The 20893-nt window shown below is 46.8% G+C and overlaps 1 protein-coding gene across 3 annotated transcripts in view; it reads left to right on the top strand.

The window, feature by feature from the left end:
- The first annotated feature begins 286 nt into the window (after positions 1 to 286).
- DNASE2 (deoxyribonuclease 2, lysosomal) overlaps positions 287 to 20893 on the top strand; it is a 54340-nt gene continuing 33733 nt past the window's right edge. The window contains exons 1-2 of one of the 3 annotated variants that reach the window (XM_077261900.1): positions 287 to 340; positions 9024 to 9088. The gene's annotated coding sequence lies outside the window, so the exon portion shown is untranslated. Of the gene's footprint in view, positions 341 to 7891; positions 7960 to 8026; positions 8094 to 9023; positions 9089 to 20893 lie in introns of those variants that run through there. The other 2 variants (XM_077261901.1, XM_077261902.1) reach the window with 2 other exon arrangements.

Below are 20893 nucleotides of genomic sequence, written 5' to 3'. Positions count from 1 at the left end.
GATCATTCTCTATTGGCTGATGAAATGTCGGGTTTTCTTTCCTGCAGATAGGTCATAACTTGTTTTCACCGAACAACCCCTTTTAAGCGTTTGCATTTAGCACTCACACCCGGACCCCCGTGTAATAGGTTGCCCACGTCCCCCTTGCCACCCATTATATTTGCCCAGGGGTCTACGGTGAAGCTTGCGGTGTATTACACTTTGGTGTAGACGGAGGGTAACGTGTTGAGCGTGCGAGCAGGAGGCCGCCTCACGCCCATCCTACATGACATAGTTCTCCTGTGACTGTTCCAGGAAGTCCGTCGATCCCTTTTGTTCGGCTTCTCTGAGGCGCAGGAAGGTAAATAGGCTGCAGATCTATGACTGTGTGTTCTTGGTCATAAGTGTAAACCCACTTAACTAACACAATTCTAACACGTTCGCTCCCAGTTCTGCCTGACAGACTGAGGGCACAAATGTGGAAAAAATGTAAGTAAAGCTCAGAACTAAGAAGCCGACACGCTTTCTCCATAGACAAACACTTCTGTCATGTCCATTTACCAAACTACACTTCAATGCCCCCGGTCAGTCCCTCATGTGATTGTTTGGTCCATAGAGGCTTCAGGAATATCACCGCCGACGGTTTCCTGGAGCATAAGCTCAGTGGGTACGTCTATAAGACCCCACATGCACATACTCTAAGGGGATTCATAGGAAGACGTTTCTCATCCAGTATCCCCCTCATTTATCCAGGCTGGAAAACTGGCTTCAAGGAGAGAGTACCTGGCACGTGTGTGCGTTACATGAGCGACATCTATCATTGTTATTCTGAGACAGGCAATGCTGTCCTTCTGGGTAATAATACAGAGTGGGCCATTTATAAAGTTGTATCCAAAATGGCCGACTTCAAAATGGCCGCCATGGTCACCACCCATCTTTTCCCCCTCCCATATACTAATGTGCCACAAACAGGAAGTTGATATCAGCAACCATTCCCATTTTATTTAGGTGCATCCATATACATGGCCCACCCATGTGCATGGATATAAATGGCCCACCCTGTAGATTACATGTTAGTGTGGGGAGCTCACTGCTCAGATATTGATACTTTATCCTTAGATATCAGATTGCTGGAGGTCTGACACCCGACAACCCAACCAATCAGCTGTGTGCAGCACCGAGCACTGTATAGTGGCCGCTCTCAGGTACTGCAGCTCAGATCACATTCACTTGCATAGGAGCTGAGCTGCAGTGAGTTGTGAATACGCGCCCTGCTAGCAGTCAGCAGGTTTTTGTGAGCGGCATAATGTAGGGGCTGAGACCCTGATTCCAGCGATGTGTCACTTACTGGGCTGCTTGCTGCTGTTTTGATACAATCACAGTATTCTCTGCTACAGATCTAGCATACTTACCCCGCCCACACCACTAATTGGCTGCTACCTGTGTATATTGACCAAAAGCTACCAATCAGTGGTGGGGGCGGTGTTGTGAATTTGGATTCTGGGCTCCCCCGGTGGCCGCTTGTGGAATTGGACTTGTCATCCTCTTTCCTGTTTCACCTGGTTCCATCAGTAGTGGGTGTCGCTATTTAAGCTCATTTCTCTGGTGGTTTCTTGCCGGTCAACAATGTTATCTGATGCCTCTCAGTGCTTGTTCCTGCTTCTAGACAACTACTAGATAAGTTGGACTTTTGTCCATGTTTTGTTTTGCCTATTTGTTCCAGTTCACAGCTGAAGTTTTGTTACTGTGTCTGGAAAGCTCTCGTTGATCAGGGATTGCTACTCTGGCGTTATGAGTTAATGCCAGAGTTTAAGGTAATCTCTGGATGGTGTTTTGTTAGTGTTTTTCTGCTGACCATGAAAGTATACTATCTGTCTTCTGCTATCTAGTAAGCGGACCTCAAATTTGCTAAGACTATTTTCCTGCTGCGTTTGTTGTTTCATCTGAACTCACCGTCATTATATGTGGGGGGCTACTGGCTTCTTTGGAATATTTCTCTAGAGGTGAGCCAGGCCTTATATTTCCCTCTGCTAGCTATTTAGGTCTTAGGCCAGAGCTGGGCATCTAGCGATAAATAGGAAATGCTACCTGGCTATTTCTAGTTGCGCGGCAGGCTTAGTTCATGGTCAGTATAGTTCCATCTTCCGAGAGCTTGTCCCTCTATAGGCTTGCTATGATCTCTGCCTGCAGAGATCATGACAGTTTGACCGGCCCATAAAGTGTTAAAGACCCAGGTTGAGAAAGGAGAGTTATAAGAAGTCTGCTGGAATTTTTTTTTTTTTTTTTTTTTCCTCCAGTCTGCCTTGCTGCAGTCTTTTTTCTCTCTCTCCTCCTAATCTCTGTATGCTCTGTGTGCACCTGACAATAATGGATCTCCAGAGTGTAACTGCGGGTTTGAATAATCTCATCACGAAAGTACAAAATTTACAAGATTTTGTGGTACATGCTCCGGTATCTGAGCCGAGAATTCCTTTGCCGGAGTTCTTCACAGGGAATAGAGCTAGCTTCCAGAATTTCCGAAATAATTGTAAGCTTTATTTGTCCCTGAGGTCTCGTTCAGCTGGAGACCCTGCTCAGCAGGTTAGGATTGTGATTTCCTTGCTCAGGGGTGACCCTCAAGATTGGGCCTTCTCATTGCCAGCAGGGGATCCTGCGTTACGCGATGTGGATGCGTTTTTTCTGGCCTTGGGCTTGCTTTATGAGGAACCTCATTTGGAACTTCAGGCAGAAAAAACTTTGATGGCACTATCTCAGGGGCAAGACGAAGCTGAAGTTTTCTGCCAAAAATTCCGTAAATGGTCTGTGCTTACTCAGTGGAATGAGTGCGCCTTGGCGGCAACTTTCAGAGAAGGTCTCTCTGATGCCGTTAAGGATGTTATGGTGGGGTTCCCTTTGCCTGCAGGTCTGAATGAGTCCATGACAATGGCTATTCAGATTGATAGGCGTCTGCGGGAGCGCAAACCGGTGCACCATCTGGCGGTGTCTATGGAAAAGACGCCAGAAAGTATGCAGTGTGATAGAATTCTGTCCAGGAGCGAGCGACAGAATTTTAGACGGAAGAATGGATTGTGTTTCTATTGTGGGGATTCTACTCATGTTATATCAGCATGCTCTAGGCGTACAAAGAAGCTTGATAAGTCTGTTTCCATTGGCACCATTCAGTCTAAGTTTATTTTGTCTGTAACCCTGATTTGCTCTTTGTCATCCATTGCCACGGACGCCTATGTTGACTCTGGCGCCGCTCTGAGTCTTATGGATTGGTCCTTTGCCAATCGTTGTGGTTTTGATTTAGAGCCTTTGGAGACTCTTATTCCTCTGAAGGGGATTGACTCCACCCCATTGGCTAATAATAAACCACAATACTGGACACAAGTAACCATGCGTATCAATCCGGATCACCAGGAGATTATTCGTTTCCTGGTGCTGTATAATTTACATGACGATTTGGTACTGGGATTGCCATGGTTGCAGTCTCACAACCCAGTCTTGGACTGGAGAGCAATGTCTGTGTTGAGCTGGGGATGTAAGGGTATTCATGGGGACGTACCTTTGGTTTCTATTTCGTCGTCCATTCCCTCTGAAGTCCCTGAGTTCCTCTCTGATTATCAAGACGTCTTTGACGAACCCAAGCTTGGGTCGTTACCTCCGCACCGTGAGTGCGATTGTGCCATAGATTTGATACCGGGTTGTAAATATCCAAAGGGTCGTTTGTTTAATTTGTCTGTGCCGGAACATGCTGCTATGCGGGAATATATAAAGGAGTCTTTGGAAAAGGGACATATTCGTCCATCTTCTTCTCCCTTGGGAGCTGGGTTTTTCTTTGTCTCAAAAAAAGACGGCTCTTTGAGACCATGTATTGATTATCGGCTTCTGAATAAGATCACTGTTAAGTATCAATACCCATTGCCATTGCTTACTGATTTGTTTGCTCGTATAGAGGGTGCTAAGTGGTTCTCTAAAATTGATCTTCGTGGGGCGTATAATTTGGTGCGGATCAGGCAGGGGGATGAGTGGAAGACCGCATTTAATACGCCCGAGGGCCACTTTGAGTATTTGGTCATGCCTTTTGGTCTTTCTAATGCCCCTTCAGTTTTCCAGTCTTTTATGCATGATATTTTCCGCGATTTTCTGGATAAATTTATGATAATATATCTGGATGATATTCTGATTTTTTCTGATGACTGGGACTCTCATGTCCAGCAGGTCAGGAGAGTTTTTCAGGTTCTGCGGTCTAATTCTTTATGTGTGAAGGGGTCTAAGTGCGTTTTTGGGGTCCAGAAAATTTCCTTTTTGGGGTATATTTTTTCTCCCTCTTCCATTGAGATGGATCCCGTCAAGGTGCAAGCTATTTGTGACTGGACTCAGCCCTCCTCTCTTAAGGGTCTTCAGAGATTTTTGGGCTTTGCCAACTTTTACCGCCGATTTATTGCTGGTTTTTCGGATGTCGTTAAACCACTGACTGATTTGACCAGACAAGGCGCTGATGTTGCTAATTGGTCCCCTCATGCTGTGGAGGCCTTTCAGGAGCTTAAGCGCCGTTTTGCCTCTGCCCCTGTGTTGCGTCAGCCTGATGTGAATCTGCCTTTTCAGGTTGAGGTTGACGCTTCGGAGATCGGAGCTGGGGCAGTGTTGTCGCAGAAAGGTTCCGACTGCTCCGTCATTAGGCCTTGTGCCTTCTTTTCTCGCAAATTTTCGCCCGCAGAGCGGAATTATGATGTTGGGAATCGGGAGCTTTTGGCCATGAAGTGGGCGTTTGAGGAGTGGCGCCATTGGCTCGAGGGGGCTAGGCATCAGGTGGTGGTATTGACTGACCACAAAAATTTGATTTATCTTGAGACTGCCAGACGCCTGAATCCTAGACAGGCGCGCTGGTCTTTATTTTTTTCTCGCTTTAATTTTGTGGTGTCATACCTACCGGGTTCTAAGAATGTTAAGGCAGATGCCCTTTCTAGGAGTTTTGACCCGGACTCTCCTGGTAATTCTGAACCCACAGGTATCCTTAGGGAGGGAGTAATTTTGTCGGCCGTTTCTCCTGATCTGCGGCGGTCCTTGCAGGAGTTTCAGGCGGATAGACCGGATCGTTGTCCGCCTGATAGACTGTTTGTTCCGGATGATTGGACCAGCAGAGTCATCTCTGAGGTACATTCTTCTGCATTGGCAGGTCATCCCGGAATTTTTGGTACCAGGGATTTGGTGGCAAGATCCTTCTGGTGGCCTTCCCTGTCACGAGATGTGCGAGTCTTTGTGCAGTCATGTGACGTTTGTGCTCGGGCCAAGTCTTGTAGTTCTCGGGCTAGCGGACTGCTGTTGCCCTTGCCTATTCCTAAGAGGCCTTGGACACACATCTCGATGGATTTTGTTTCAGATCTGCCTGTTTCCCAGAAGATGTCTGTCATCTGGGTGGTCTGTGACCGTTTCTCTAAAATGGTCCATTTGGTTCCTCTGCCCAAGTTGCCTTCTTCTTCTGAGTTGGTTCCTCTGTTTTTTCAGAATGTTGTCCGATTGCACGGTATTCCTGAGAATATTGTTTCTGACAGAGGTACCCAATTTGTGTCTAGATTTTGGCGGGCATTCTGTGCTAGGATGGGCATAGATTTGTCTTTTTCATCTGCTTTTCACCCTCAGACTAATGGCCAGACCGAGCGGACTAATCAGACCCTTGAGACATATCTGAGGTGTTTTGTCTCTGCTGACCAGGATGATTGGGTTGCTTTTTTGCCATTGGCAGAGTTCGCCCTCAATAATCGGGCCAGTTCTTCCACCTTGGTGTCCCCGTTTTTCTGTAATTCGGGGTTTCACCCTCGATTTTCCTCCGGTCAGGTGGAATCCTCGGATTGTCCTGGAGTGGATGCGGTGGTGGAGAGATTGCATCACATCTGGGGGCAGGTTATGGACAATTTGAAGTTGTCCCAGGAGAAGACTCAGCGTTTTGCCAACCGTCATCGTCGTGTTGGTTCTCGGCTTTGTGTTGGAGATTTAGTGTGGTTGTCTTCTCGTTTTGTCCCTATGAGGGTCTCTTCTCCTAAGTTTAAACCTCGGTTCATCGGCCCTTATAGAATATTGGAGATTCTTAATCCTGTTTCTTTCCGTTTGGACCTCCCTGCGTCCTTTTCCATTCATAACGTTTTTCATCGGTCGTTATTGCGCAGGTATGAGGTACCTGTTGTACCTTCAGTTGAGCCTCCTGCTCCGGTGTTGGTTGAGGGTGAGTTGGAGTACGTTGTGGAGAAAATTTTGGACTCTCGTGTTTCCAGACGGAAACTCCAGTATCTGGTCAACTGGAAGGGTTACGGCCAGGAGGATAATTCTTGGGTCAATGCATCTGATGTTCATGCTTCTGATCTTGTTCGTGCCTTCCATAGGGCTCATCCTGGTCGCCCTGGTGGATCTGGTGAGGGTTCGGTGCCCCCTCCTTGAGGGGGGGGTACTGTTGTGAATTTGGATTCTGGGCTCCCCCGGTGGCCGCTTGTGGAATTGGACTTGTCATCCTCTTTCCTGTTTCACCTGGTTCCATCAGTAGTGGGTGTCGCTATTTAAGCTCATTTCTCTGGTGGTTTCTTGCCGGTCAACAATGTTATCTGATGCCTCTCAGTGCTTGTTCCTGCTTCTAGACAACTACTAGATAAGTTGGACTTTTGTCCATGTTTTGTTTTGCCTATTTGTTCCAGTTCACAGCTGAAGTTTTGTTACTGTGTCTGGAAAGCTCTCGTTGATCAGGGATTGCTACTCTGGCGTTATGAGTTAATGCCAGAGTTTAAGGTAATCTCTGGATGGTGTTTTGTTAGTGTTTTTCTGCTGACCATGAAAGTATACTATCTGTCTTCTGCTATCTAGTAAGCGGACCTCAAATTTGCTAAGACTATTTTCCTGCTGCGTTTGTTGTTTCATCTGAACTCACCGTCATTATATGTGGGGGGCTACTGGCTTCTTTGGAATATTTCTCTAGAGGTGAGCCAGGCCTTATATTTCCCTCTGCTAGCTATTTAGGTCTTAGGCCAGAGCTGGGCATCTAGCGATAAATAGGAAATGCTACCTGGCTATTTCTAGTTGCGCGGCAGGCTTAGTTCATGGTCAGTATAGTTCCATCTTCCGAGAGCTTGTCCCTCTATAGGCTTGCTATGATCTCTGCCTGCAGAGATCATGACAGGGCGGAGTTAGACAGATCAGTTGACTAGTATGCAGGAGACACCTAGTCCTGCTGATAAAACACTGATTTTATTAAAACAGCAACACACAACCTAGTAAGTGACACCGCTGGAATCAGGGTTTCTGCCCCTATATTATGTTGCTTTTAGAGTGAACACCTACTGCACTTGTCAGGTTCTGTTATGGTGCCTATCATTTTACCTGAAAAAAATTAAATTGCTTCAAGAGATATAGTCCAAGTATCGCAATAGAACCTCTTGTCTCTCCTTCAGTCAGTGGTGCCACTGGAATACTTGGTATTACTGACCAGGAGAAAATCTTCTAAAGGGAAGAGCCAGACAGCCGTATAACATGGACGGGGATCGCAGCGCAATGCTCGGACTGTCCTTCGACTCTCCTGACAGGAGCGTGACAGCATGTATTTCTATGCAGCTGTCAAGCTCAGGTCGGGAGAGCTGATGGCCAGTCCGAGCATTGCGCTGCGTTCCCCGTCCAAGTTATACGGCCGTCTGACTCTTCTAAAATAGTAAGTAAATGTGATGAGAGAAAAATATATCTATATTATTTCATGGTATACTGACTGCTTGATATGCTTATGTAAAGTATATAAAGGAGTATATTTCATGTGTTTATAGTACCGCCTTTAGTATTGTGAGGACCCGCTACTGCATGTTCTTAGGACTGATAGCACCCTCTAGTGCTCATATAATAGAAATACAGGCAGCTGCAGTAACTGTGTAGTAATAGTTTAGTTTCATATCCTGTTTTCAGGCTCGTTAGAGGAAGCATTGCCCCTGATGTCCACGGCCACATTACATACAGTCTCTCTGCTCGGTATATATTGTTTTTACTGTGATTCTTTGTGTAGTAATGCCGATTATGCTTTACTAATTCAGTGTGGGGACACTATTATGGCAAGTGCTGGGTGAACCGAGGCCTACGCGGGCACATGGGTGTTCACTTTGGAGGTACGTTCTCTGCACTTACCTCTGACCAGAGCCTAGTTGTAAGGATACGTAGGGGGAATATTTGCTGATGCCCATAGCAACTAATTATTTTCTAAGCTTGAATTGTTCCGACTATTTTCTATTTGCATGAGCTTTGAAGAAAAAAAAGAAAAAAAGACCCTCCCCAAATTGCCTCAGTTCTGGGCATTGTTCCTCCGATCAGGCGTTGATTCAGCTCCGCCGGCTATTGTGCCCAGTACAATGTAAGAAAAGGCTGGAGGGAGACTCATTAGCAGAAATCAATACGAAGGGAAAAGCTCAGTGTGAGGAAATAATACATCGGCCGCCATAATATATTCTGCGCACGGGCCGAGCGACGAGCATTGGCGGCTTTTGAAGGTTTTTAATTGCCATTCTCCAGGCCCGGCGTCCTTCAGAGACGCGATACACAAAAACTCCTTTCCATCCTAATAATACAAATACAATATTTAATAAAAGTTAATAATAAAACGGAACAAAACAACTCACTCATTGTTCATGGTGGATAGATGATGTCTCCCCGTGGGCACCGCACGTTACTCCAGTCTAAGGAACAGCTTGCGCCCCACCAGGATGGATGACAGCTGCAAACAGAAACCAGTGACTGAGCGTGCACAGTACAGAACCCTAGGCCTGAGCGTAGACCCCATCATCTCTCCCTAAGGGGCACGTCCAGGTTTGCTCTGGGGTCCCCAATAAATGATCCTTCATGTACATCCCCTCGGCTGATCATGTGGCATCTAGTAGACAACCAGTGATTAGCTGCAGCGGTCACATGGCTAGTGGGGAAATATAGGGACTACCGATGGAGGACCGGTAAATGTAAAAAACAATAAAAACAACAAAGTAGCCGGGATCAGTGAGGTGAGGTCAGAGATTTACATGCTGTATCTCCGCTTCTTCCTCTGCTAGGATGCTGTCAGGGCCGGACCGTCAGCACAGGTGACAGATCGGAAGCACAGGGTCGTCAGTACGAGGTAGGATTTGTGTTACTTTCCTCCATATTTCTCGGTGTTTCTTTTACAGTCACTATACATTCATATTGCCTCTTTCTAAACATGAAAATCAGACTGGGAATGTAACAAAGCTGTGTGTACTGCCATCATGAGCAGGCGTTACATAGCGCCACATGACGGATACATACCGCCTGCTAACCTCCCGGCCTCCTTCCTGCTAAGGGGCGGCCTGCTCCTGATGATTGACATACGGGCTGGGGGCATGCTCCAAACTGCGCAGCTTTCCCTCTGCGGCAATAGAGCGCAGGGACACTGAAGCTGGGCGCATCCATCTATCTGACCGGCTACAGAGCAGCACTGACAAGCTCTATAGCAAAGAGCTGTAAGCGCATGACCCTTACCTAGGTGACCGACCACCTCTGATAGCCTGCAGAGGTGGCCAGTAACCTAGTCAACAAGCAGTAAACTCTGTAGAATTAAAAATCCCTCCATTCTTGAAATCAGAGAGGATTTTTAAAAAGGCAATTTGCAAAGTTGCTTGTTCCTACTTTGCAATTTTACCCCATTAGATGCCCCTTGGATCATAGAGGCTATAGCATCTAAGTGGTTAAACAGAGGGAAAGGGCTCCATCAGTCACTTCACAACACATGTGTGCGGTGTGGATGTATTGTCATGGCAGCAGAGGACCTAGAAATGGCTCCCATGGCTTCCCTGACCTTAAGTACTAATATTCAATTCTGCCAGATAGACAAGCTCATACATGTTCAAGTCCACTTGTGGGTACATATGATCTAAAAGACATGCAGGACCCCAGGCCAGCCCACGGACCTGCGAACCCCTTCGGCTCCTCTTCGGACTAGTCAGCCTGCTCCACTGTCAGGCATGATACTGTGCCAGTCCGAATAATCAAACTAAGAAACAAGCTGGTTCACAGAGCCATAGTGCAGAGGCCATGGAATAATGAGGTGCCTATTGGACCAGGGTCTTTATGATGATCTCTTCTTGTAAAAATATAATGGAAAGTAAAATGAAGTTTAATAAACTATAAAAGAAAAAATCACCACGTTATTGTTATTGTAATATCCACCATTTGTAAAAGTGATGGGCGCCATGACAGACTCCAGTATACGTCACTGGTGGGCGTTGGTGTCTATGAAAGATGCAACAGTGTTAGAGCAGAGCTTTATGTAGGTCGGCATATCGCAGCGCTCATCCTGATCTCCCTGGTTGATTAATGCGATGACCATCCATTTCAGGGAAGGTAAGGCTGATATCCAGGGGCTGAACCTGAACAACCTCGCTGGAGAATAAAATGGCTCCCGATTATCACCCATCGCGTGTTAACTTTGTATCAGCCTATAGGTCAAATTCTCACATCTGTGAAACACGGAGCGTGCCAGAATCGCAGTACCTGTCCCCTGACCTGAGTTATCTGCCCCATATATCCCTCAGGTCAGGCCGGAATCGCAGTACCTGTCCCCGGACCTGAGTTATCTGCCCCATATATCCCTCAGATCAGGCCGGAATCGCAGTACCTGTCCCCTGACCTGAGTTATCTTCCCCATATATGCCTCAGATCAGGCCGGAATCGCAGTATCTGTCCCCGGACCTGAGTTATCTGCCCCATATATCCCTCAGGTCAGGCCAGAACTGCAGTACCTGTCCCCTGACCTGAGTTATCTGCCCCATATATGCCTCAGATCAGGCTGGAATCGCAGTACCTGTCCCCTGACCTGAGTTATCTGCCCCATATATGCCTCAGGTCAGGCCTGAATCGCAGTACCTGTCCCCTGATCTGAGTTATCTGCCCCATATATCCCTCAGGTCAGGCCAGAATCGCAGTACCTGTCCCCTGACCTGAGTTATCTGCCCCATATATATATATATATGCCTCAGGTCAGGCCGGAATCGCAGTACCTGTCCTCTGACCTGAGTTATCTGCCCCATATATGCCTCAGGTCAGGCCGGAATCCCAGTACCTGTCCCCTAACCTGAGTTATCTGCCCCATATATCCCTCTGGTCAGGCCTGAATCGCAGTATCTGTCATCTGACCTGAGTTATCTGCCCCATATATGCCTCAGGTCAGGCTGGAATCGCAGTATCTGTCCCCTGATCTGAGTTATCTGCCCCATATATGCCTCAGGTCAGGCCAAAATCGCAGTACCTGTCCCCTGATCTGAGTTATCTGCCCCATATATGCCTCAGGTCAGGCTGGAATCGCAGTACCTGTCCCCTGACCTGAGTTATCTGCCCCATATATGCCTCAGGTCAGGCCTGAATCGCAGTACCTGTCCCCTGATCTGAGTTATCTACCCCATATATCCCTCAGGTCAGGCCTGAATCGCAGTACCTGTCCCCTGATCGGAGTTATCTGCCCCATATATCCCTGAGGTCAGGACGGAATCGGAGTACCTGTCCCCTGACCTATCTGCCCCATATATGCCATGTGTCAGGCCAGAATCGCAGTACCTGTACCCTGATCTGAGTTATCTGCCCCATATATCCCTCAGATCAGGACGGAATCGGAGTACCTGTCCCCTGACCTGAGTTATCTGCCCCATATATGCCTCAGGTCAGGCCAGAATCGCAGTACCTGTCCCCTGACCTGAGTTATCTGCCCCATATATGCCATGTGTCAGGCCAGAACTGCAGTACCTGTCCCCTGACCTGAGTTATCTGCCCCATATATGCCTCAGGTCAGGCCAGAATCACCGTGCCTGTCCCCTGACCTGAGTTATCTGCCCCATATATGCCTCAGGTCAGGCCAGAATCGTAGTACCTGTCCCCTGACCTGAGTTATCTGCCCCATATATGCCGTGTGTCAGGCCAGAATTGCAGTATCTGTCCCCTGACCTGAGTTATCTGCCCCATATATGCCTCAGGTCAGGCCTGAATCGCAGTACCTGTCCCCTGATCTGAGTTATCTGCCCCATATATCCCTCAGGTCAGGACGGAATCGGAGTACCTGTCCCCTGACCTGAGTTATCTACCCCATATATGCCACGTGTCAGGCCAGAATCGCAGTACCTGTCCCCTGATCTGAGTTATCTGCCCCATATATCCCTCAGGTCAGGACGGAATCGCAGTACCTGTCCCCTGACCTAAGTTATCTGCCACATATATGCCATATGTCAGGCCAGAATTGCAGTACCTGTCCCCTGACCTGAGTTATCTGCCCCATATATGCCTCAGGTCAGGCCAGAATCGCAGTACCTGTTCCCTGACCTGAGTTATCTGCCCCATATATGCCTCAGGTCAGGCCAGAATCGCAGTACCTGTCCCCTGATCTGAGTTATCTGCCCCATATATCCCTCAGGTCAGGACGGAATCAGAGTACCTGTCCCCTGACCTGAGTTATCTGCCCCATATATGCCATGTGTCGGGCCAGAACTGCAGTACCTGTCCCCTGACCTGAGTTATCTGCCCCATATATGCCTCAGGACAGGACGGAATCGGAGTACCTGTCCCCTGACCTAAGTTATCTGCAACATATATGCCATGTGTCAGGCCAGAATCGCAGTACCTGTCCCCTGATCTGAGTTATCTGCCCCATATATCCCTCAGGTCAGGACGGAATCGCAGTACCTGTCCCCTGACCTAAGTTATCTGCCACATATATGCCATGTGTCAGGCCAGAATTGCAGTACCTGTCCCCTGACCTGAGTTATCTGCCCCATATATGCCTCAGGTCAGGCCAGAATCGCAGTACCTGTCCCCTGACCTGAGTTATCTGCCCCATATATGCCTCAGGTCAGGCCAGAATCGCAGTACCTGTCCCCTGACCTGAGTTATCTGCCCCATATATGCCTCAGGTCAGGCCAGAATCGGAGTACCTGTCCCCTGACCTGAGTTATCTGCCCCATATATCCCTGAGGTCAGGCTGGATATAGAGCCACGTATTTCATAGTTGTGTGAATTTGGCCAAGAAAGGATGACTCGGATGTTTTTTTTCTACATGTCTTGTACACATTAAATCCTGATTACAGGTTATAGCTCAGCATTATAGATAAATGGACTGTCAATATATGCATGTCCTCACCTCACACCCTGTGATTACAGCGGCTGTGATCACTATGGCAATGCTTTACTTTTTTACAGATTCAATCATCGCAGAATAGCCCTACAGAAAGATATATTTCTTCATTGTACCAGAACAGTATGGACGCAACGTTTTGCATTGTCATGGACATCCTAGGCTTCATGTCGTGTTATATATGCCAAAAAAAAGTTTTTGGGATTGTGTCAAAAATGTCCTGGTAACGTCTAGCGGTCAGTGAGATCATAGTGATATCAAAGTTATATGTTTTCTACTTTCACCACTTTACAATAATTTGCCTTCAGTTGCCATATTCTGAGAGGCAGATATATATTTCTAGGATGAAGGTTGTATCAGGGCATTTTTTTTTTGGGGGGGGGGTACGAGCTGGAGTTTTATTCAAAATTTTAAGGTACATACGACTTTCTGATCCTTTTTATTCCATTTTTTTGCAATTCTGACATTTATATTTTTTCTTTCCATTTGAACATTCCCCTTATGGGATAAATATTAACGTTATATTAATTCAGACAATTATATATTCAGCGACACCAAAGAATTGTTGTTGTTTTTTTCATTTTGGTATTTACTTTTTGGCTAAATGTGGGATGATTTATACTTTTAGATTTTTTTTTTATTTGAGGGGGAAGGCATATTATTTCTATGCCTTTTACATGTTTAATTAGTCTGTCAGGAATCTTACTTTGACTTTACTAGATCGACTGTATAATGTGCTGCAATTCTGAACTAATAATTAAACAAAAATGTCCGCTGACCGTATATAGGCACTTCAAAAATAATAATTCAAAAAAATCCAATCCCATTGATAAGGAGTCAAGTGACGAAGAGATCCATAACGTTAAAATATTAATTTTTATTAGATCATAAATACATAAAAAGAATATGAAAAGCAGAGATGCCAAATAGGGGACACAAGGTGGAAATAATAAGACGGAATAAGAGTGAGCTAGATGGTACTTCTAGTTTTGAATATTTATGTCTTTAAACACTAGGAAATATATAAATAAATGGCACACTGGAAAAGTAAATGGTGTAGTTCAGCGGGTTTGGTGCAGTGTGACAAACGGGCAGGGACCACAGAAAAGTTCAACTTAAACACTGTCTTTAATTTGCAGACTCACATACAGGAGTGTCATCTTCCGGATCGCAGCCGGGTTTCCATATAAACAGTCCGTGTTCATAACTAGAGATGAGCGAACATCGTCGGCTGCCTCCTTATTCGGCAGGCTATAGCGCTTACCGAAGAAGCTGCATCGGGAACCTGGATACTTCGCCCCACTACCAAACCTGCAAATTCTTCTAAAAATAAAAGCCCTTGTTGGGGTTTCCTAAAAATCCGACTGGGTCAACTACTTGGACCCAATCCACTCTTTTCTTTTATTTTGCCTTGTGGCACAATGGCACAGGCGCTCTGCTGTGAACAGAAGGCAGTCCAGCAGGTTCAATAAGACTCTGTCCGCATCCAAGGGGGCACATATCGACCCGCGCATATGATCCCCTCACTGCCTCTCATATCCCCCCTCTGTTCAAACTTGTGGGATTGAACATTTATCAACATACAGGGGGCCCCCGACAGGGCATCCGCATTCCCTTGCGCCTTCCTTGCACGATGTTCCACGGTGAAATTAAAATTTTGCAGAGACAAGGAACCATCTGGTTATCCGAGCACTGGCACTTCTTATCCAGACCAAGGGAGAATGATGTCCCCAGGAGAAACGACCGACCGAGCAAATAATAGCGTAGGGACTCCAAGGTCCACTTAATGGCCAATCACTCCTTTTCCACTACGCTATAATTTTTCTCGGCCTGGGTGAGTTTCCTACTTAGGTATGTGACCGGATGTTCCTCTCCGTTCACCTCCTGTGACAGGACCACTCCCAGGCCGACGTTAGAGGCATCCGTCTGCACAACGAAGACCTTCTTGAAGTTGGGGCTAATGATGATGGGCACATCGCCAACTTCATGGATTGGTATGCTTCCTCACCCTGAGGGTTCCACCGGCCCATGACCGACTTCTTTCGCTTTAAAAAAATCGGTTAGGGGTGTTGTTGTCCAAGAGAAATGCGTTATGAACCTTCGGTAATACCCAATGATTCCGAGGAACGCCCTCACCTGTTTGGTGGTAATAGGTCAGGGCCAGTTCTATATGGCCTCAATTTTATTTATTTGGGGTTTGATAACTCCACAGCCGATTACGTACGCTAAATACTGGACTTCCTCAAGCCCTACTGCACATTTCTTGGGATTCGCCACCAAAGCCTGTAGCTCTGAGCGAATTTACTACCGCTTGTAACCGGGACAAGTGGTTATGCCAGTCAGTACTAAAGTTGATGATGTCATCCAGGTACCCTGAGGCATACTTCCGATGGGGTTCTAAGAAGATATCAATCAGCCTCTGGAATGTAGCTGGTGCCACATGTAGTCCAAAGGGCAAGACAACATAGTTTTGCAGACTCTTCGGTGTAAGGAAGGGTCTTCACTATGCCCACCACATGTTTAATCTCTCCGCATGGCGTAAGAAATGAGACCTCCACTGTTGGATATTCACGGAGTTCACTATGAATACACACATCCACATTTTCCCAGTAGTTTCTAAGCCCAAAATTAATGACCCATGCACAAGTATCACTAAGCTACCTGAATCCAGGAGAGCCTCGGCCTGGTATCCATTGACACACACCTGGCACAGATGCGGTTCACCCGCTGGGACAAACATCCGTGGTGAAGACAGCCTGGACATACACTGACACCACCGAGTAAACTCGCAGTCCATGGGTTCAGCTGTCAGAGAGCAGTTAGCAGCCACATGTCCTGGCCCTTAGCACCGCCAACACGTAATAGCTTCAGCACGATTGGACACCGGGGCCAGTTTAGGGAAAAAGGGTCTCTTGTCACTCTCACTCCGGAGTACCCCCTCAGTACGGGCTCAGTCCTGATTTGCCCCAGCAGAGGATCATGGCCCTTTCCCAGGCTCCTGGGCTGGCGGGGCCCGGTGTGCTAACCGCAGAGGAGCAGAGACCCGTATGACGTCCTGAGTGGCCATATACCGCTCAATCAAGCTGACAACGTGGTCTAGTGTGCTAGGATCCCCTCAGCCCACCCAATGCTGAATAGCAATGGCAGAGTTCTAACCAGCTGATCAACCACTACCCTCAGTTCACACTGCCCGCATTCTCCAACCATATGTAGTGCAGGGGGTTTGGTGCAGTGCGACAAACAGGCAGGCACAACAGAAAACTTCAACTTAAACGGTGTCTTTAATTTAGTGGAAAAAGCTTTTTCAGAGGCACTTTTCTCTAATAGCTGGAATCCCAAAAAGACCTTGATTCTGGAACAACCTCCAAGTGTTGTTCCAGAGTCACAATATTACACTTGCATGTTTAAAATTAAATTTATTGTAAAAATATTTTGTACGTGCTCATGCACTAAAAACATAAAAAACTTTCAAAAAACACAACGCATTTCTGCTCTGAATGAGTGTCTTAAATTTGCAGATTCACATATAGGAGTGTTATCCTCTGGATAGCAGCCAGGTTTCCATATAAAAAGTTTGTGTTCATAACCTGTTGCTGTCACGATAATGTAAAAATGCCATATTGTGAGTTTAGTTCTAGCAGGCTCAGCCAGGTCGACTCGGGGAACCAAGAGCATCCCGTGTTGTACCTGAGCCGGAAGCTTCTGCCGAGGGAAGTGGCCTATTCCACCATCGAGAAGGAGTGCCTGGCCATAGTCTAGGCCCTGCAACGGTTGCAGCCCTACCTGTACGGTCGCACTTTCACTGTGGTGACTGAGCACGACCCTCTGCGCTGGCTACAAGCCATGTGTGGAACCAACGGAAGGTTGCTACGCTGGAGCCTTGCCCTCCAGCAGTACGACTTTACAGTCAAACACAAAATGGACAGGGAGCATGGCAATGGAGATGGGTTGTCCCGCCGGGACGAACCTGCTGAGGTGCACATGGAGGAGTACCGTGAGGTTCTGTCGCCATAGTGCGGTCCAAAAGGGGGCGGTATCACGATAATGTAAAAATGCCATATTGTGAGATTAGTTCTAGCGGGCTGTTGTGAATTCTGTTGTGGGTTCTGCTCTTGGGCTCCCTCCGGTGGTTATAAGTGGTAGTGCTGCTGTTTGTCCTTCACAGCAGTCATCAGGTGCGTCCACTTCAGACGGGGCTATTTAGTCTGGCTTCACCCTTTAGTGAGTGCCAGTTGTTCATTGTTTCTGGAGGATTCACATCCCTTCCTGGTCGCTCCTGCTTGCAGTTCATTTCTACAAGATAAGTTCTGCTTGTTTTTCTGCCCACATGTTGTGGGCCTCATTGTTCAGTGCATTGCATGTTTTTTCTTGTCCAGCTTTATCTGTGTAAGGATTTATGCAGCCAAGCTGGAATCTCTGGAGAGGCAGATTTACCCTCCATGTCTTTAGTTAGATGTGGAGTTTTTGTATTATCTGTGGTGGACATTTCATAGTATTTTAATACTGACCGCATAGTTCTCTGTCCTATCTTTTCTATCTAGCTAGATTGGCCCTCCTTTGCTAAATTCTGTTTTCAGCCTGTGTATGTTTTTTCCTCTCCTCTCACAGTCAATATATGTGGGGGGCTGCCTATCCTTTGGGAATTTTCTCTGAGGCAAGATAGTTTTCCCTTTTCTATCTATAGGGTTAATTAGTCCTCCGGCTGTGTCGAGGTGTCTAGGATTGGTAGGTACATCCCACGGCTACTTCTAGTTGCGGTGTTAAGTCCAGGGTCTGCGGTCAGAACAGTTACCACATTCTCCAGAGTACGTCTCATGCCGCTCCTAGGCCACCAGATCATAACAGCGGGCTCCATGGCAGACACACACTGTGGGCCATTCCGTCCCCCCTTCTCACTCTGTCTGCTGCCTGTGTGTGCAATTCAAAACTCTGTTTCCCTCCTCCCACAAGAATTTATATAGTTCTAAGCTGCAAATACCAGATTCTGTGACACTACTAATTCCCCCTCCCACCTGGTACCAGCCAAAACTAGTATAGAAAGAATTAGATTCTTTGTTCTATTAAAGTGGTATATAGAGGCACCGATCCGGGCTAGAGATATAAGAATTATATATTCCAGATGTCCATCAATAGATCTATAACACACTGAAACCGCTAGCAGCTAAACGCAATGAGTGCAAAGAGAGGATTTCTCCGTATGTGAGTTGTGTAATTACTCCGTGTTTACACTTAAAAGAATCCCCATGATGGGGGCACATCCTGATCATTGTGTATTTCGTTTACAAGATTCCTACCGTGAGCTAGGCATAAAAATAGTTGCCATAGCTCTAAGTAAAGGGGAGGTTTCAGTCTCTAAGTTAGGTCACCACAGGGGGAGTGCCTGAGTTTTGGGCTGTGAGATAACTTAGTAAGACAGCAGTCTTGCAGTGTCTTTGTCTGGGGTCTTGCTGCTATACAGGGGTGATGCATCTGGATATATGCTCGTCCCCTCCTCCACAGCACACGGTCGGCCATGAGATAAGCTGACATAACGAAATGTAAGTAATTTTTCAACGTTAATCCCATTTTATTTGTAATTGTATTGTACAAATGATATTTGTCTTCTTTATATTATCTTTTTATACTTTGTAAACACTGCCTACCTTTTTTGGAGTAAAATATAAAACTACTAGCTTGTCTCTCCTTGCTCTATAACGAACTGTCGACTCCTCTCAGGTGAATTGTGCTACTAATCTGGGTTGGCTCCGGACCCGTTAATAATTAAGAAAATCAGAGCTGGTGGCAGCATACTTTTTCCTGTGCAATTGGGCGCCTTTGCAGCGACCAGTGGCGTTGATAATTATTGTTCCCGCCTGTGTGGGAGTACTTATATCGCCCTCGCTGCAGTGTGCCCAATAGCTAGTACATAGCAGGCAGCCTTTCTGGTGACTAATAACCCTTGGAGCAGTACTCTGACTGACCTGAGGGTCGCCGAGAGCTGCAAGTTCCAAACCAGAACTGGGAAGTGAGATATAGATAAATCCCCTTCAGAAGAAACCACGCGCAACCAAACAGCCCCGGTTCGTGACAGATTGGTGTGAGTGGTGGGGATGATAAAGGTATCCTCTCCGTGAACCGTGACATATTGGTGGGATCCCGGTGGGATTTGTGACAGGTGCCATGGACAATGGCACCACCGTGTCTCTTGGGTGCGTCAGCTGCCTTGAAGTCTCTGGCCCTGTGTCAGCTCCACACATACCTGGGTTGCACAGAGCCACCTGCTCTGCAGCTTGTAAACTACAAATTGACATATTTAAATGGAATTGTGGCCATACAGCCACTTCCAAAACCCTGAGTGGAGAGGGGAATTCACCCCACTACCAAACTTGCAAATTCCGCAAAAAAATAAAAGCCCTTGTAGGGTTTTCCTAAAAATCTGACTGGGTAAACTACTTGGACCCAATCCACTCTTTTCTTTTGCTGTAAACACAAGGCACTCCAGCGGGTTTAATAAGACTCCACCTGCATCCTGGTGGACACACATCGACCCTCGCATATGATCCCTCTCAATGCCTCACATAGGGTAAAAACACAATATGCTAAGTAGTCTAAAGTAAAAAAAAAAAAAATCATAATATACAGGTGCATCTCACAAAATTAGAATATCACAAAAAGTTAATTTATTTCAGTTCTTCAATACAAAAAGTGAAACTTATATATTTTATAGAGTCATTACAAACAGAGTGATCTATTTCAATTGTTTATTTCTGTTAATGTTGATGATCCGTGGCCCTGGGCGCCCATGTTAAGGGAAAAGTCTTTAGAGGGGTTTGAATAAAGTTTGCGTTCGTGACACCACCTGTGGAATTCGGTCAGGGATGACCGATACTGCTTAAAGGGTTCCGCTGGGGTGATGTTATGGCAGCTAGATGGTATAACTTCCCACAGGTGAAGCTGGGTTACCAGGGCTCCCGGTGTAGTGATAAGGATGGTGAGTAGTGTAGAAAGAAACGGAGGACACAGGTTTGCAGTCTCTTTACCTGGTTTACTGAAGACTTCAGGCAGCCACAGTCCAGGGCACCAGATCACAGGTACAGGCAGGGTCCGGCCGACTTGGAAGCGAATTCAGAGTCCCCTTTACCAGGTGGAGTTAGAAGCCTTCCTACTAGAGCTGTGGTGTAGTCAGGGCCGTATTTAGAGTTTCTGTTGCACTGGGCACTTTTAATGCTGCCTCCCCCATTGGTGAGTATGAGTAAGGGCTCATTTTCACTTGCGAGAAACACGTCTGTGTCTCGCATGTGGAAACCAAGCTCTGGCGCCGGCACTTTGGAGCGGAGCTGTGCAGCTCCATGTGTTCCTATGCGGCCGCACGCTCCGCTCTGGAGTGCCGGCGCCATAGCTTGGTTTCCACATGCGAGACACGGACGTGTTTCTCGCAAGTTAAAATGAGCTCTAAGGCTAGAGTTACACTAGCGAGGAATACGGGCGAGTGCTATATGAGAAAAAAAAAAATCGCATCACACTCGGACCAGTATAAATCTATGGGGCAGCTCCCATCATCGTTTTTTTTCTCGGCCATATTATCAGTGCGAGTGATTTCACTCGTATATCAGCTGAGACTCGCCAATGCAAGTCAATGGGTGCAAAGAAAAAAATCCTAGAGCACTCGGACCATGCGAGTGCTGTCCGATTTTTATGCACCGGCGTCCTTTGAAAAGCCGGCAATTCATGTCCGGTGTACAGTAAAATCACACGGCCTCATTCATTCCCTATGGGACTTGCGGACATGTGCGGCACTTGCAGCAATGGAAA

Source organism: Ranitomeya variabilis, chromosome 5 (genome assembly GCF_051348905.1).
Source record: "Ranitomeya variabilis isolate aRanVar5 chromosome 5, aRanVar5.hap1, whole genome shotgun sequence".
Lineage (NCBI taxonomy): Eukaryota > Metazoa > Chordata > Amphibia > Anura > Dendrobatidae > Ranitomeya > Ranitomeya variabilis.
The sequence above is the reverse complement of the archived record's forward strand: the minus strand, read 5'-3'. Positions and strand labels throughout refer to the sequence as shown.